The sequence below is a fragment of the Pelobates fuscus genome, chromosome 11 (genome assembly GCF_036172605.1).
Source record: "Pelobates fuscus isolate aPelFus1 chromosome 11, aPelFus1.pri, whole genome shotgun sequence".
In the NCBI taxonomy this organism is placed as follows: Eukaryota; Metazoa; Chordata; class Amphibia; order Anura; family Pelobatidae; genus Pelobates; species Pelobates fuscus.
In genome coordinates this window covers 15,995,952-16,011,656 of record NC_086327.1, presented here as the reverse complement: position 1 = coordinate 16,011,656, position 15,705 = coordinate 15,995,952, and the positions used below count along the sequence as shown (strand labels likewise).

At 42.0% G+C, this 15,705-nt stretch overlaps 1 protein-coding gene across 2 annotated transcripts in view; it reads left to right on the top strand.

Moving 5' to 3' along the window:
* The window catches only part of IGLON5 (IgLON family member 5), a 299,890-nt gene that overhangs the window by 173,723 nt on the left and 110,462 nt on the right, over nucleotides 1-15,705 (top strand). The gene's annotated exons all lie outside the window — the stretch shown is intronic.

Below are 15,705 nucleotides of genomic sequence, written 5' to 3'. Positions count from 1 at the left end.
TTTTTAATTTTAACAATAGAAGCACAATTGTTTTTAAATTTTAAAACAAGGCAATAGAGATGTCCCGAATAGTTCACAGGCGAATAGTTCCTGGCGAACATGGCTTGTTCGCGTTCGCCACGGCAGGGGGAACATATGCGATGTTCGGCCCGCCCCCTATTCGTCATCATTGAGTAAACTTTGACCCTGTACCTCACAGTCAGCAGACACATTCCAGCCAATCAGTAGCAGACCCTCCCTTCCAGACCCTCCCACCTCCTGGACAGCATCCATTTTAGATTCATTCGGAAGCTGCATTCTTAGTGAAAGGAGGGACAGTGTGCTGCTGCTGATTTAATAGGGAAATCGATAGCTAGGCTAGTGTATTCAGTGTCCACTACAGTCCTGAAGGACTCTTCTGATCTCTGCTGTAAGGACAGCACCCCAAAAAGCCCTTTTTAGGGCTAGAACATCAGTCTGCTTTTTTTTCCTGTGTAATCTAATTGCAGTTGCCTGCCTGCCAGCGTGTGTGTCAGGCTCACGGCGTATACTGTGCCCACTTGCCCAGTGCCACCACTCATATCTGGTGTCACAATAGCTTGTATTTAAGAAAAAACATACTTTCTTGACTTTAATATCATAGCAGTCAGTTTCCTCCACACGTGTGCGTTTCAGGGCCTGCCAGGGCACAGTGTCACACCAGTGCAACTCATATCTGGTGTAACAGTAGTGTACATTTAAGAAAAAGAGGCAGGCCACCCCGCAGGAGCCGTCGTGGTCGTGGTGCTGTGATTCCCTTTGGCCCTAGAATAATGCCCAGTGTTCAGAGGCCACGTACCCTGAACTCGAAAAGTTCTGAGGACATAGTTGACTGGCTAACACAGGACACCCAATCTTCTACAGCTTCCGCTCGGAACCTTGACGCACCATCCTCCTCCAACTCAAATCTGGTGTAACAGTAGTGTACATTTAAAAAAAAAATACAATTTTGACTGTAATAGATTGAATAGCAGTTAGATGTCTGCAAGCGTGTGTGTCAGGCCTACAGCGTCTACTCTGCCAACTTCTGCCAGTGCACAGTGCCACTCACACCTGTTGTCAGAGTAGCTTGCACGCATAGTACCACTAATCGGAAAAAAAATGACAGGCAGAGGCAGGCCACCCCGCAGGGGCCGTCGTGGTCGTGGTGCAGTGATTCCCTTTGGCCCTAGAATAATGCCCAGTGTTCAGAGGCCACGTACCCTGAACTCAAAAAGTTCTGAGGACATAGTTGACTGGCTAACACAGGACACCCAATCTTCTACAGCTTCCGCTCGGAACCTTGACGCACCATCCTCCTCCAGCTTAGCTTCGGCCACCTCTCAAGTTACCACTCGCCCGCCTGCCGCCACCACCAACACTAGAACCACAGCCACTTCACTTGGTATGTCAGAGGAGTTATTTACACATCAGTTGTAAGAAATGAGTGATGCGCAACCATTATTGCCAGAGGATGTAGATAACAGGGATATGTCTCAGTCAGGCAGCATTACACACATGGACGTACGGTGTGAAGATGATGATGTTGTACCCGCTGCTGCTTCCTTTGCTGAGTTGTCAGAAACAAGTGAAGCGGTTGATGATGAAGATGCGTCCGTGGATGTCACGTGGGTGCCCGCTAGAAGATAAGAAGAACAGGGGGAAAGTTGAGATGGTGAGACAGAGAGGAGGAGGAGACGAGTTGGAAGCAGGGGGAGGTTGTCGCAAGGAGCTAGTGGCACAGTCAGACAGCATGCATCGGCACCCGGGGTCAGCTAGACAGCACGCCAATCAACGCATGCTGTTGCCACCACCAGAATGCCCTTTATGGATTAAAAACAGACTCTGCATCAACTATGTAATTTTCCATGGGAGTTTTGCCATGGATCCCCCTCCGGCATGCCACAGTCCAGGTGTTAGTCCCCTTGAAACAACTTTTCCATCACTATTGTGGCCAGAAAGAGTCCCTGTGGGTAGTGATGTCCCAAACCGTTCACCAGCGAACATAGCGTGATGTTCGGTCCGCCCCCTATTCGTCATGGAGGTGGGAGGGTCTGCTGCTGATTGGCTGGAATGCGTCTGCTGACTGTGAGGTACAGGGTCAAAGTTTACTCAATGATGACGAATAGGGGGCGGACCGAACAGCGCGCGTGATCGCGACCGCGAACACGCTATGTTCGCCGGCGAACGGTTCCCGGCAAACTGTTTGGGACATCACTACCTGTGGGTTTTAAAATTCGCCTGCCTATTGAAGTCTATGGCGGTTCGCCCGTTCGCGAACATTTGTGGAAATTCGCGTTCGCCGTTTGCGAACGGAAAATTTTATATTCGCGACATCTCTACAAGACAACGTTTTAAGAGATTTTATCCCCGAAAAGCCCAGCATAGTTTTTAGAGGTGCTCCCAATTTTAAAACTATCCTCACCAAGAATAACACCAAAGATCCCACAAACTAAAATGCCACCTTTTTATCTAACTCTTTTTAAATGTAATACTTGTATAGTGTGTAAAACCATAGACCAAAGCATAAAGACAAAAACTACCCATTTTACATCCCACAAAACAAAAAAATCATACCCTATAAAAGATCTTGTGACTTGCAACACTAAAATTTGTATATATTTACTTGAATGTTCGTGCGGCTTACAATATGTGGGCATGACCTCGCGATGTCTAAAAACTAGACTGGCAGAACATTGCCACAACATTGTAAAAGGCTATCTCAATCATTCTGTGTCAAAATATTTTTGAATACATAAAAAAAAAAACTAAATACCTAAAATGTATAGGGGAAAAAAAGGTGTAAACTCGATGGAGAGGTGGTGATATCAAAAAGATTTTAGGTCAGAAAGGAATGTACTGGGTTTTCCTTTTAAAAACACGTAACCCAGAAGGGTTAAATGCAGATTTTGACCGTTAAAACTTTTATATTTTTTTTATCACCTCTTAAATAACAATGATGTATTTAATTTTTGTGCTATTAATTTTTATGCAACTAATAATACTTTTTAAGTACCATGTATAAGTTTATTTGCAACAACCTGTCATTTTTGTTTATTTATTCTTATTCATATTTATCTTAATTTATTTCCTTTTATATAAGGTTTATGTAAAATGTATGCATCTTTCCTTTTCTCCTTATGTATCCATTATAATATATGTACTGATTGCACAGAAACATCCTATCCCTTCATTATACTTCCCCTCTTCCCCCTTCTCCCATTTATATTTTATTTTGGGTTAATTCTGCCCATTTAGTGAGACTCTTGTGCCCCTTTCTTTGTATATCCTATTATTCACGAACAAAATCCACGCCCATAGTTTATTCCTCCCTCCCACCGCATGATTAGCTGTATCTATTCCCCTGCCAGCGGCACTTTACCACACCCCCGGCCGAGAACCATGCCCCCTCACCTCTCACTACATGCCTTCCCCTCAGCCCGGCCCACCTACATTTCCCAATACCCTTACCGGCACGTCACGAGCTCGGCCCAATTTCCAATATGGATGCCGATCATGGGACCAACAAAAAAAACAAATCTAGGTTATTTACAATGCTCGTTTTAATATCATAATTTAGGGGAAGATGCCCTGTATGTTGCTCTATATATGCATAACTTTTTTTGTAATTTAAAAATGTACATTGTTTTTGATGACGTCATTTGGGCGCCAAATCTTTGTACTGTTTAAAATCAGTCCCACTATATAAACCCTATCCTACCAAGCATGCTTTTTTGTCTCCACTTAAGAAAGCCATTATAGGTGAAACGCGTTGTGGCTATTTTAATATTTTATTCTGTATTCCAAATAAAGGTATTTTGGCTACTTTTAACATACTTTGCCATTTTATTTTTTATTCTATTTTTATTTTTTCACTATTGCTGCTTGGTATCCTGATTTTATTTTTTCCTGCTGAGTATTACTCCAAATAAATCCTAGGTGGGAATTATTCCACTTACGCCTGAGTCATTGAGCAGTCTGCCTGCTCAATCATATGTGAGTACACATTTTATTACTTATACTCCTTATATATAATTTTATACAGCGAGCACTATCAGTTGTCTCTCTTCTCTCTTATGGTCTTCGCATCGGTACAATACTTACCACTCTACACGTATCCTATAAGCGGGGATTATACCGCTGTATGCCATGCATACTAGAGCTGGTTCAAGCTCTACTGCTCACCAATACCTCTCTACATATCCTATAAGTGGGGATTGTACTGCTGTATGCCATCCACACTAGAGCTAGTTTAGCTCTTTTACACGTGAGTAGGATTACCATAGACCCTTTCTTCCTGCTATCCACCTTTTGTACTAGACATATTGCACTATTATCTTCTCCTCTCTTTACATACGGATCCTGGGAAGCTGTCCCTATTTGATCCATACAGAGAATATTCCTCTACATAGGCCATTGGTGTCCTATCGGGCTTTACCAAAGACTTTGTTTTGGTATCTCTTTTTCTTAAGATTTACCACTATATTTTGGACTTTGTTCACAATTAGCTGTACTATAGTCAGATTTGGCGCAACCTTCATTTGTCTTGTCTTTTCAAATATCCTGCGGCTGCTTATCTGGGAGAGGATGTCTGAAGCTACAGGCCAACACCTCCATTATAAGAAACCAAGGATTGTGGTTGGATAAGAAGTAGATAGTCCCGAGCCCACATAGGATGATTGGAACTGCTCTGTAAACCGATAGCAGTCATTTTCAGCTGCTATCATTTTATACACCGCCCCAATTTACAGTATTGTGAATCGGGTGTATGTCAGAGTGTATGTACCCCAAAAACATGTGAGTGACCACAGTTCTGCTCTCTCCTGCAGAAACGCAGTGATTTGTCCTGTTTTGAGCATGTGGTATGCAAAAGTTTGCCAAAACAAATACAACAAATAAGGAAAAGAAAGCAAGGGGAGGCTTAAAGCTATGGTTACTTTACAAATTATTGCCGCTATAATTATCTGTTAGCTGGAAGATCGGGCGTATAGTACTCTCTGTAGCATCGCATCTACAATGTTGCAAAGTTGTTATGGTTTTTATAGTGAACTAACTACTCAAAATAATCCAAGATGGCTGCCACCAGCAGGAAAATATTTTAGGGATGACAAATCCCCTTCAATACTGTAAACTTGGGGAAAAAACAGACCATTTGGGGAAGAAAAGGCTGCACTCACCTGAACATGCATACATTATAGGGTGTGTATATATATAATGCTGGGGCCAATTCATACAACATACACCATCCAGCGCACTCGCTCATTCACTAAACAGCAATTTCAAGTTTTTACAGAATGTAATAGTTTTATTTAAAAACACCTCACCTAGGCAGATATAATGGGGGTTTAGATACAGTTTATTATCATACATTGCATAAGCCTGCCACAAAGTCAATGTACCCCATCCTTGGCAGGTCCTACTCTAGCAACCTAATGCCTGCTCTTATGAGAAATAATAAACTTAATTGGGGAGTGCTTCCTCCTGGGACTCTCTGCAGGGCACGTTAGACTAACAGGGAGGGGTGCAGAAGCAGGGAGTTGACCTGGACTCCCAAATGGGGTAAACTGACGTTGTGGCAGGCTTTTGCAATGTACGATCATATATTGTAACTAAACCCCCATTATTCCTGCCTAGGTGAGGGGCTTTTAAATAAAATTATTACATTCTTTAAAACTTGAAATTGCTGTTTAGTGACTAAGCGTGTGCGCTGGATCTTGTATGTTGTATTGTTGGATGTATGCATATAAATATGTATGTATATGCATGTGTATGTTTATGTGTGTGTGTGTGTGTGTGTGTATATATGTGTGTATATGTATATATCTAAATTTTGAGTTTACCCTTTTTACTTTTAAATATAAACCTATATTTCTTGGTCAGCACATTTGCTGATGGAGAATTCAATTATTTTAAATTGTACAGTGCATTTTGTCCTCTGACTACTGTAATGCCATAAAGATGTGAATCAACGCAATCTGTAGCAGATATGCAGTCAGCGGAATTTCTACTGGCCAGTCCAGTTCTCCCTAAATTCACTGTGTAATTTCAAATTGATTGATTTTTTTTCTGACAATCGGAAAATGTTTCTGACCCATAAATTCAAAGAATTATTTTGTAAGCACCCCGGGCAAAACCTACACGTAAATGTAGACGAAACACAAAAGCAGAATTTTTAACCTTAAAAGCAGTCGTTCTCTAAAATCTTGGCGGATCAAAAATCTATTACAATAAAATGATCATCCTTTTTGTAACGGGCACATGACCTTCAAAAAAACATGCTACAGCTCATTAGCAAAAATAAAGTGGATTTATGCTGTGTTAACATTTATTGACAACGTAGAGAGTTTTAAGAGATTTCAACCAGCGTTACCTCTAAGGATTTTTGGAGGTGGTGCAACACTGACCAGATCCCGTAGATTACATATGAACAAAGGATTTTGAATGAATACAGGCTGGGGTTGTGTAAATATCCTTAAAGGGACTCTCAAGGCAGCCGAATTTACTCACCTCGTTCCAGCGCCGGAAGCCTTGTGAATCCGCGCCCCCTATTTCGTCAAAATGATGAAATAGGCGGGCGCGAGCAGGGAGCAATCAGACGCTTCCATTTGGCTTCCTGCACATGCGCACATACTTCAGAGGGGGCGCGAGCAGGGAGCAATCAGACGCTTCCATTTTGGCTTCCCGCACATGCGCACATACTTCAGAGGGCGCCATTCATGCTACCCTCTGAAATCCTGAGTGCCCTCCGCACATGCGCGTGGTGTGCGCGGCCGCGAGCTGAGCTGACTGACAACTCAGCTCGCGGTCTTTGCCCACCCCCTCTCCTCTACTGACAGGCTGGAGAGAGAAGGCGCGCACACAGTGCCTTCTCTCTCCTGCACACGTCAGACGTATCTTAATACGTCTGACGTGTACAAGGCCTTTTTAGGGCCCTACATGATAGGAAGTCCCTCTGGTGGCCGTCTGAGTGACGGCCACTGGAGATATTCCTATCAATCAATGTAAACACTGTATTTTCTCTGAAAATACAGTGTTTACATTAGATTGCCTGCAGGAAGCTATAGATCATACCTGAACAACTACATTAAGCTGTATATTATACATTAAGCTGTAGTTGTTCAGGTGACTATAGTGTCCCTTTAACTATTATATTGATGGACAGCTAGCAAAATACCTTCCCTGCCAGCAGCGGGTGCTCTGTGCACCACCTGACTGCCCTTCCCAGTTAGAACACCACTTGGGTGGAAAAGTGGTGACCTTGCCCAAAAAGTTAAGCTCCTCATGTGTATGCATGTTAGTCCACAGAGCAGAGTTTTGTTGAAGCCCGGTCGCATTTGATGAGCACCTGGAGGGTGGTTTACCCAGAAGCAGCTACCAGAGGATAAGGCCAGGATAATATTATAGCAGCCCCCAAAGTAGGTCAAATTTCACTGCAAAATGTAAAAAAAATGATTCCACAAGCAAGATGTTTCACGCATTACTTATTATAATTAATATTCCAACACTACGGTTTATTCAAAAACCTGCATGCCTTGTAACATTTTGAGAAAACAAAGAGAGACACTTTAATTTTAAAGTAGCATTGTACTCCCCTCCCTCCCCCTTGCAAAATGAGTATTTCATAAAGTAAGGACTACGTTGTCTCCGTATATTTTGTATGTCTTACACTGGGCAGAAGTGTAAATCCCTCATTGTCACCAGTGACGGCTCTAGGGAATTGACTTTGTCTATGGAGGATCCCGCAGTCTGACTGGACCCTCCATAGACCTCAATGCTCTTCTCTCTGGGATGTGCAAGAGTCCTGCAATGTCTTTGACTCCTGGTGCTGTAGCTCCAGGATCAGAAGAGGACTGTCCGGAATAAGATAGCGGTGCCCGGGACAGGTTCAGGTAAGCTAAACTCACTTTGACCTCCCCCCCCCCTCTCAGTAACCAGACCACCAGCTGCAATGTCACCATCGGGGGTCTTTGCAAGTTATGAAAAGTCCCCAGACAGGGACAGTGCTGCTTTAATGGTGTAAATGGGGATGTGGCCAGGGACTGGCTATTCTAAGAAATTTTAGAGGCTTAGTAATAATTTCTGGAACTAAATGTCATTTAGAAAAATACATTGTATCTTATTTACACAGACTGATTTCTAAACACATTTCTTGTAGTTTAAAGACACTACTAGGCGTATTATTGCTGTGGAGCTCTGTTATACACCCAGACACATTACTGGGAGTATTATTGCTGTGGGGCTCTGTTATACACTCAGACACATTACTGGGAGTATTATTGCTGTGGGGCTCTGTTATACACTCAGACACATTACTGGGAGTATTATTGCTGTGGAGCTCTGTTATACACTCAGACACATTACTGGAAGTATTATTGCGGTGGAGCTGTTATGCACGCAGACACGTTACTGGGAGTATTATTGCAGTGGAGCTGTTATGCACGCAGACACGTTACTGGGAGTATTATTGCTGTGGAGCTCTGTTACACACTCAGACACATTACTGGGAGTATTATTGCTGTGGAGCTCCGTTATACACTCAGACACATTACTGGGAGTATTATTGCTGTGGAGCTCTGTTATACACACAGACACATTACTGGGAGTATTATTGCTGTGGATCTGTTATGCACTCAGACACATTAATGGGGGTATTATTGCTGTGGAGCTCTGTTATACACTCAGACACATTACTGGGAGTATTATTGCCGTGGAGCTCTGTTATACACTCAGATACATTACTGGGAGGATTATTGCTGTGGAGCTCTGTTATACACTCAGACACACCACCAATACAGAGCACCTAGAAAAGAGGGACAGATGGATATAAAAGAGAGACAGAGGGATTGGGCCCAAAATAGTGACTGCCGCTCCTAAATAGGGACATGTGGGAGGTATGAACCTGGGAAATGTGGAGAATTACCAAATCAATTGCAAATTTAAGGCAAATATAGTCCAACTTATCTCCATTTATTTGTTTCTTTATTTTTATTTACTAGCTTGGCGATTTGTGATAGCAAAATAAATGCTATGCAATTTTTACTTTAGTGAATAAGGTGCTGTTTGTATTCTTCACAGTGATTAACGTTAATAAAAAGAGCAAATCTTATTAATGTGCCAAACTATTTTTATTTTAAATTCCCTACTTCCTTCTATTGAATACATCAAAAAATAAAATAATAAATGTTTTCAAATAAGAGTATAGAGCTAGGAATTTTCATCATGCTATATTTAATTGCTTCTTCGTTTAAATTTGCAAATACAGCAAAAAAAAACAATTTGAGCAAGTTTTGATGCAGACGTCAAATCCGTGTAATAGATTAACACGACTATTTAAAAAAAAACAAAAAAAACACTATAAGGAAAAATTGTTATAATTAAATAATTGCTAATATTATATAGGAACATGGGAACAAGAGATCAGCTATCATTATCTAGATAAGTTGACAAGCAATTGCAAACGGAGTCAGTGGACTTAATAGCTCTCAAATATACTTGATTTATAATATTATAGATAAATTGCAACACTGGTACCTAGTGAATGGAGATAGTTTCATTCTTTGATCTCCAAGTCTTTTCTGTCTCCGTACAATGAGATTTTCTAGCATGAAGGTGAAAAGACTTCATGGGTCACAGGTTCATTTTTTGTCTGTGTCAATTTGTCACTAGCAGTGGGAAGGAAAAAATTAATGTTCCATATTTTCTCTTTTGTCCCTGCGTACTTGTTACACTGCAACGTGAAAAAAGGACTAGCATTTGCGCCGCTGCTGTGGGGTAACAGGTCACAGATTCTCCCAAGACATTATGGAACCCTACTGATGGGGCATTAAACACATTAAGAGGTAGATAGATAAATTATTGACTCTTACTGCTTTGGGGCTATTGCTCCCATAACAATCAGCCAGGCAAGTGACTGGCTGAGCATCATGTGAGCCACAGACTCAAGTCTCTAAACTACTAGGAGTAGTTCCAGTTTGAAAAAAACAAAACAAAAAAAAAACGTAAGCTAACTCAAAAACACCCACATGTGTTTTACAAGCAGAAGAACAGCTGGCAATTTAGAGCTGATATCAGACGACAAGGACACTAGACAAACATAGTTTACAATATGCTGGTAAAGTGTTGTAGTATTCAATAAATTGCAATGAAACCGAAGGAGGCTTAACACCACCATGTGCTGGTGCTCTGTATTAACCCCATGTAGGTATTTTCAGTGTTATTTACTTAAAGGATCACGGTAGTGTCAGGAAAACAAATCTGTTTTCCTGACACTATAGTACCCTGAGGGTGCCCCCACCCTCAGGGCCCCCCTCCCGTGGTGCTGAAGGGGTTAAAACACCTTCAGTTACTCACCTTCTTCCACCGCCGGGCTCCCTTACCTCTCCTGCCCCTGCCGACGTCAGCTCCCCCGTCTGACGTCAGAGGAGCGGAATGCGCATGCGCGGCAGTGCCGCATGCACATTCAAAGTGTCCATAGGAAAGCATTTTTCAATGCCTTCCTATGGATGCTCTGCGTGATGGAGGCATAATATGCCTCCAGCGTCGCAGATGCGGCTCTAGTGGCTGTCTGGAAGACAGCCACTAGAGGCTGGCTTAACCCCAAATGTAAACATAGCAGTTTCTCTGAAACTATGTTTACAGCAGGCAGGGTTAACCCTAGAGGGACCTGGCACCCAGACCACTTCATTGAGCTGAAGTGGTGTGGGTGACTATAGTGTCTCTTTAACACTCTTTGAATTGTTAGTGTCTGGGGTCCCCTAGCTTTGTGCCTCCATTCAGTGTTAAACCATATACGAGAAATTTAACACTAAAAAAGAGTCCCTGGAAACCCACAGTCCGCCCACTTCTGGGGTGGGGTTAAGGCAGAGATTACATACTTCCTTGTTGTCATCCACATTCATACCGTCATTTGGAGCTCTGATAGGCTAAAAGCAGTCAGCTGACATTCAGCCAATCTCAGCTGCCCATTGCAGCTCAAGCTAATACTTCCTCATTAGCCATAGCAATACAGAGGGGATGGGCTGCCGGGGGCTCTCCTTTATCATTAAAACACAAAAACATTAAAAACAGTTTGTTGCTGAATTAAATGATGGTACCAGGGTTCTCCAGACTCTGTAACCAATTTAATGAGATGAAGCAGATACCGTGCCTACAGTGTCCCTTTAAATGAGAATTGTCAGGAATTCAAAGTGAATTTTACATTTAAATCCAAAATAGATGAACTGGAAGCTTATCTTTTATATTTTTTCTGTTTTGACTTTAAATATGAAATTAATTTGGAATTCCAGACAATTCTCACTTTAGTGCATATTACTGTGAGATGCAAAGATTGACCCCAACCGGAGACCGTGTTACTTGGCAATAAAAAAAATAAAAAATATGAAACCTTGGGAATTCGTGATTTCTCTCTTCTGGAATTAACAAGCAGAGTTTGCAGGACAGTTTGTTTCAGTATTTAACCCTTATCGAATCAGCAGTTATGAAAGTATCTCTCATTTCACAGCCCATCAGATAAACATGTGTTGCGTATTGTCTGATAACCAGACCCTAGTGACCAGCAATTTATATGCAGCTGCTTGGGCATGCTTGGCAGGTCTTGTGGGCTGAGGTTTAGACAACTAAAAAGGTTCGACAGATTGGGTATTGTGACAATTTATTACGAGGTTAGAGGGTGCAATGGTCATGTCACTTCTAATGCTAAATGACAAGGTCATAGTTGTGCGGAGCTAAGCACCTGCAGGGAGTGAACTGTTTCTATAGCAGAGAAGGGTATAATATTCAGATTAGTTATATGTACTTCAAAGAAGTGATCACTTTTAGCTAGAATAGTATACTGCACAACATTCAAAACACACGCACACACAGCACCTAATACTCATGCAAACACACACACACACACAAACACAGCACTTAAAGCTCTCATGCACACACAGCACCTAAAACTCTTACACACTTGCACACACACACAAGGCACCGAATACTCACACACATACAACACCTAATACTCAAACACACGCACACACGCAGTACCTAATACTCACAAATACACGAGCGCGCACACACAGCACCTAATACTCACACAAACACACACACAGCACCTAATACTCACATACACATACACACAGCACCTGATACTCACACAAACACACATACACACACACGCAGCACCTAATATTCACACAAACATACGCGCACACACCCAGCACCTAATATTCACACAAACATATATGCGTACACACACAGCACCTAATACTCACACAAACACACACATACACGTATTTTACCAATACTCTGGCCCAATTTCTCTGTTATATTATGGGGTAATATTCCACCCCTGATATATTACTGCATTATTATGGACTTGTCAATCAAAAATGAAATGGCTCCTCTAGGGAGATCATGACACTTTATCTATCCATTGAGGTCACTAAGGACGATTCGCTAGTATATGTACAGCTCAAATATAATGGCATTTATTTATTTATTGTACGTTAATTCCTCTGCGCAGAGTGCATTATTGGCTATGAGTGATGCATTATGGGTTCACGCACATACATTCTACCGCTGATTTACTTACAAGACACAAGTTTGTCTTAACGCTGGTTCCATGTTTCAGTTTTTTTAATAAAGAATAGTCAGCAGCCCTGCCGTTTCAACATCCATCAACTGTTCTAAATATTAGCGGGGGTGGGGGAAATCCAAATCTTTTTGTAGTTGTGCTAATTATGAATCGTTACTGTCCACCCCCGAAACCCTATAGTGTGGCTACTAAATTAAATACTGGTGCATGGTGCAACAAAGCCCCATGCCACCACCAATGGGGATCAAATAAATAAATGGAAGGTATTTAGTGTCATTAAAATAAACAGAGTGTCTCCCCACCAGGCCACCCATCCATGGTCCGTGGTTGTGGATGTAATGATATTAAAATAGGGGGGCCTATGTTGTCCAGAATAATAAAGTTGGAAATGGTTTAAATCTACTGGAGCCTCCTTGTCATTTCTCTTTTATGTGAGCTTCTGCAATATCACCGACACCTGTGAAGGAGTCATTGTATTGTCTCCTGTCTGAATTGTGCTGTTTAACTCAGAGCCCAGCACAAGTGGCTCTGGTATATGTGAGTGCCATTCATGAAGAGGAAAAGGGGTGGGACTTTAGATATTTGTTTAAGACATTTTCTACACTGTATGTGTATGTCTTTAATTTGTTATTTTTTGTATAGAAACGCATAAAATGTTGATGGAAAGTGGAGAGAGTGGATAAGTATAAACATGCATGTGGCGAAAGTCACCTCGCCACTGGTATTCGGAGAACCTGCTTGCCAGCCTCTTGCCCCAGGATTATGGGCCCTGCAAAAAGACATGTTAAAAAGTGACTTCCATGGAAAAACCAAACCACGGAACCGATCTGGGTGATTTTTGGATATGTTTGTCACCCAGATTAGGGTTATCAGAGGATGTGACTCTCGTGGGGTTTCCATGGATCTTGGGGGTACTTTTGGGGTGTTTGTAAATTGTGTGTTTTTCGGTACCTGGAGATAATTATCTCTCAGTCACAGCGGAGAAGTATGTTGAATGTATTGCTTGTCTGTGCCTCTCCTCCCCCTTTTTCCTCTCCTATTGTTTCCCCAGCAGGGCGTTGTCCCACAGACACTGCCAGACCAGTTTAAAGTGGCTGCTTTGTCCCTCCTCAATCTACCATCAGCCCTTGCTATTGTCTGACCCCACCCTTCCTTGTACTATAGTGCTCTATGTAACCTATTGTATGTAAATGAGGCTGTTGGGGGTTTAAATGTATAAATTGTAAGTGCTGGCTTGCATTAAACAGACCTGCTTTACCCCTTCGTGAAGTCTTCGCTCATGTTTGGGGGATTGGGGAACTACACACTGGGGATTGCTATAATCACTATACTCCCCTGAGTATAATCACTAGCTCTTCTAAGAGCTGTTCCTACTACGCTCTCTGGAGGAGGAGATGTCTACCCACTGGGAGCTGTATCCTGGTCTTGGGTCCAGGGTGGGTGGAGGACGGCGAGACCCCATCCAAGCTGTGGCGGTTCGTGGGGTCTGCAGTGCTGATGGTGTCGGTTAGAGTGCTTGGAGTCCTCGGCAAGCACTAGGAGCATCGATTGGAGGTACTCGGTCGGAGTGCTAGGCAGTCCGTCACAATGCATACCCAACAGGTAGATCCCCAGATGTTGTGGAACTACAACACCCATGATGCTTTGCATGCCTTTTAGAATGCATTTAGATTGACAAAGCACAATGGGAGTTGTAGTTCTACAACATCTGGGGATCTACCTGTTGGGCAGCCCTGGAAAGCATGAAGTTAAAGTGATAGCGCATTACTTTCTCTTTTTGAGAACTGGAACACATTTGTGCCCAGGAAGTGGGCATTCCCTTCCTCATTCAAATGTAATGTCCCATTCCAAAGCACAGACATCTAAGACCTGGCATGTATCCTGTAAACTTATAAAAAAAAAACCATAACTGGAGAGCCATCTGGCCACAGAAGGGTTAAACACATTTCTCTAGAAACAGATACAAAGTTTGAAAATGATCCAGATTACCAACATTGACTGTATTCTGGAGAGAGCCAAGAGATGGCATTAAATCTATTATTGGACTAACACTCATCTGATCCTTAGCCATGCTATTGCTGGTCTTAATATACTTGCTAAAAATCCTCTATACTCCTGAGTATTCAGTAACAGAAAATCTTTGTGTTGAAAAACCTACAATTTAACTCTATTGTGCTGCTGAAAGAGATACGTTCTTGTTAATTTAAAATGTGTACCTTTTTTGGAACATTTGATTTTTTTTTATTTTATTTTTTTACTCCGCTCTATGCATTATCTGACTCAGTGATTGATTCCCTGGGTGATCAGGAGAAAGCAAAGCATATTCACGAATACAGTTGACTGAAAGGCAAAGAGGATTTAAGTAGTGAGCATTTCAGACATCTTGCTAGTGTTCGAATTGACTTGATCCATTACAGATTGGGAATCTCATAGATAATTCATATCCCATTACAGTCGTCTCCGTAGAGTGGGAGGCAGAAGTATCATCAGAGGGTTAGAAAAGGGACAGAGCTTTATGCTTTATATATATGTATATGTATATGTATATGTATATGTATATGTATATAATCGGCTACTGGAAAGCTGTGGAGATAGAGAGAAGATGCAGGACATTATATCCGTAATAAGCCCCTTTTATTACTGCTACATAGTGGCAGTGGGCATGAGATAAATGATGGAGAACAAGTTAGATGCAACATCAGCACAAAGTCTGTACCCTTAGTATCAGTGGGTGCTAAGATGGTCCTGGGTAATTATGTGCCTGGGGTCACTAAGCTTCCTCCAAATGGCACCAGATTTAAGGTTGGATAATTCTACAATTCGTGATTCCCAAGCCATCACAGCTGGCAAAAAGGTCATATGACGTAGCCAGCCTGCCATTCCCCTCAGGGTGAAACATTGACGCAAGACTCAGATCTCTCTCTGGTGCTCCAATCTCATCATCATAATAATATAATAATGTCTTCCATCCTCTATATGTCAAAAGCCATCCAGATGAAAGTGACTCTTATAAGCAATGAGATAGTCCAGCTATCTCGTCTTCTGAGCCTACCTCAATGTGATGGGCTCATTTATATCTATGTCCTATTCCTCTTTTTATAAAAGACGCCTTTCTCCTTCATTCTGTTCCT